The sequence below is a fragment of the Sinocyclocheilus rhinocerous genome, unplaced genomic scaffold (genome assembly GCF_001515625.1).
Source record: "Sinocyclocheilus rhinocerous isolate Xijiao unplaced genomic scaffold, SAMN03320098_v1.1 scaffold2482, whole genome shotgun sequence".
Lineage (NCBI taxonomy): Eukaryota > Metazoa > Chordata > Actinopteri > Cypriniformes > Cyprinidae > Sinocyclocheilus > Sinocyclocheilus rhinocerous.
Window position 1 is genome coordinate 12,321 of NW_015632043.1, and position 3,833 is coordinate 16,153.

Here is a 3,833-nt window from a genome sequence, read left to right on the forward strand (position 1 = left end):
TCAACCAGCATAACAAAAACATTTCTGAAGACAATCACCTATTGCACCTTTAACTCCAACCTAGAACTACAAGTGCATCCAAACTTTACCTGCATACATACAGGATACTCATAACTCTCTGACTCCAACAGTGGAGAACAATTTGCTACATTATGAATGGATCTTGGTGCACTACCACTAAAAAAAAAACACCTTCAGATAAGGCTACTAGGACACTGCCATCCTCCTCTTAAAGGGCTAGAAGAACACCCCTACTAAGCCCATGAAGGACAGGATTTCTCATCTCATGTAGTTTCGATCTTGAAACAACCACCTACAGTTTTAGTCTGTGACCATCATAAAAATGTATTTGGACCTCCGGACGTATCAACAGTATTAAAACAAAGAGAGGCCACGTGAATCTACCTAAATCCATTAAAACATATTCTTGTAAATGTTCAAATTTATGTAACCTACAGCAAACCTATTTCATACTTATTCAGAGAAATTTGTCACAGAGTAAGTGACAGCCATTTGTAGCTGTTAACATACAAATGAATGCATGCATGATAGTACATTCTTTTTCCATCATTTTTGGACTCTTTGTGTTCAGGACATAGGTATCCTGGTAGTGGTTTGGTAAGTGTGTAATGCATTGATAAACTTTTAAAGACAAAGTCCATCACCCTAACTCCAGAACAGTCTTCCTAGTGTTGTGCTGGAGGCAGACACACTCTGTCACTTTAAATCTAGATTAAAGATTTATTTAACCTAGCATACACAAAACACACTATCAATTTTTATGATTCAAATCCCTTAAGGAACTGGAACCAGGAACACTTCCCATAACCCCCGATGTACTTGTTACATCAAAAGAGAAATAGGATCTATGCATACTGTACGTTAGTCTGTCTATCCCATCCAAGGTTATTGCAATCATCCAAATCCAAACTGCACCCAGGAAAGATCACAACAAAGCCCATGAATGTCAGTTAAGTCCACAACAATTGGACAAGCCATTGGCACAGATCCATGAATCTGTGCCAATGGCTTGTTAGCTATGAATAAGTCATGCCATGACAAGTGAGGATCACAAACTTTTAACAAGAAGCAGACATTTTAAAAAGAAGCATGATCATTGTACTGATAAGTCAGTGTCCTACTTCTGCCTGCAATACTTCTTTTTTCAATATCTATATATTTATCACATACATTTACAGGAAGTGCTGTAAAGCACCTTTAACTTGTTTCTGGGTTTAAGGACTCATTCCTGCAGCACTCTATATCAAAAGCAAAAAAAATCAATAAATAATAAATAAAAATAAAAATAGTGCTTCCATTTATGAGACTGTCACATCAGTGCAGAATAAGTCCAGCTAAGAGTGGAGCCATCAACCGATTATAGAAACTCACCAAAAGGGAGGTTATCTAATAAGCTTATGTCCGCCAACATGAGAAATATCTGTACATACAAAAGGCAATTGGCAGTACCAGCACCACCATCAATGGCTTTGTAGCGCTTAGCTACGGATCTTATTGAACATTGTGGCAGCATATGAATATACGCATGGCACTATAGTATAAATGAAGGCTCACCATCACTGCACCCCGAATATATAATATCTAACAGCTATAGAGAGGGCTTCTGCTATATGAAACAGTCCTAACAGACACATGGTCAAGGCTGTGGGTATTAGGACAAGAGCCCTGTGAAAGTACTATGGAGAGAAAGACTTCTCCAGTTTGAAGTCCGCAAGGGAATCAATAATAGAGCTTGTAAGCTCTCCTGTGTAAGGTGGGCTTGCATCGCCACTTAGTCCAGCTCTATTTCTAAACAAGAAATATGTTGGCTGGGTTACAAGATGTTTTTTTCTGCATATTGAATGTAGGCCCTAAATGCTGAAGATAGTTAAAGAGCATTAGCTTGTGACTGCATTCTAATGCAGTCAATCACCTAGGTAATCCTACTCGCAAACTCCACTCATTTTTAGAGGGGAATAGCGGGCATCAACACAGTTAATTGAAAATAAGCTGAATAAAAGAAAATAATCCCTCAGGTCCACTGAAATAAACCAGTACCTTCAGCTGGAGATATGAGAGGATCTGTTTTAATGTGATTCACACACTGAAATGTGTGATAATAATGTTTTCTATTTGAATATATTTTAAAATGTATAGAAAATGTAATACACATCCAAAGTTCTGGCATGAAACTCTAGATGGCGTGGGTCTAACTCAATCTGACATTATGACATCATCACATGGCACAGCTGATTAGTTCTCTCTTGTATTGGTAGCCTATGAGCTTGCTGCTGCTTGTGGTAGCAGTTGCAGTGCACTTCAGAAACATCTGAAATCAGCATCTAAGATAAGATAAGTGAATGCTCTTTTAATCTATATCGCTGTGTTTATTGCGTGATCTGCCAATTAAATTCAAAAATAAGCAACCATAAAGTTTAAACTAAGTGTCATGTTAGCAGTTTGCACCGTATGCAGTGAAGTGAAGTGAAGTGAAGTGAAGAAGTGAAATGAAGTGACATGTGGCTAAGTATGGTGACCCATACTCGGAAGTTGTGCTCTGCATTTAACCCATCCAAGTGCACATACACAGTAGTGAACACACACACACACACACATAAACACACACACACACAAACACACACACACACACACACCGAGCAGTGTGGGCAGCTTTAAGTCCAAAGGAGGTTTGCAGGTTGCCATTATACTTAAAATGTGATGCTGAATTAGGGGAAATCTACAGTTTTATGGGAATTTTGCAGTTTCAAATTACTTGTAAGATTTATTGACTATACGTGTTATTTTATTTTAACATATCTTACCATTATGGACAATTAGTTATTTTCAGACTGTATCAGACTGTATTGTTTGAAATCTGTGGAATGTTTGAATTCTGTGAAATGTGTGATTTCTGCAAAATTGGTAAATTCTTTAAAATGTTTAAGTATGATTGGGTTTGACTTGCATTGAGATTATTTAGCCTTGAAAATAATCCGTGTCTTTTTTTTACCATTTAAGAAAGCTTATAGACAGGTAAGGTCATCATTTTATAATGTATATAATGTCATTGATGCCATCCAAAATGGGAATAGAGACTTTGAGATGGACTCTGATACAAATGACAAAAAGTAATATAAAGATGCCTGTGAACTGGAAAAGGAAAATGACCACCCATTTATGTTGGCCCATCTGATGATTATGTGAACATCATGCCAACAAAACCAGGCCATTCAAGAACACAGACTATAACAGGTATAGCTGTCTGATTAAGGATTTTATCTGTCTCAACATTAATTTCTCTGATGAGGATATCACTAATGATGCAGTCTCCCATCATACACCAATGGAGTACTTCTGAAGGTTTGTGTCAGAAGATATGATCAAGGCTCTGGCAGGTAACACCAATGAGTACAGATTACAAAAGAAAGGAGCATTAATAAAACCATTATGAGACTATGGGAATTGAACATGGCTATGAACAGAGCAAGACATTGTAAATACCAGTAAATAGTCTTGATTTAATATATTTTTATAATAAATATAATATTCATTAAAACATGACTTGTCTGATTATTATTATTGTGTGATTATTTGTGTATGGATATATAGGCTGCTGTTTTGGGGCTACATAAGCAGTATACCCTGCAAATAAACCCTTAGATCTTCTTTAGATTTGTTCAGACAGTAAAATCACTGAAATTCTGCTACCCCAAAGGCCCAACGTTGTAATATTACAACATTTCACTAAAAACATACTAAAATATAAAACATGTTAAAACTCATTTATTTCTTCATTAGAGGCCTCCCACAACAACATATAAATGGTGAAATAA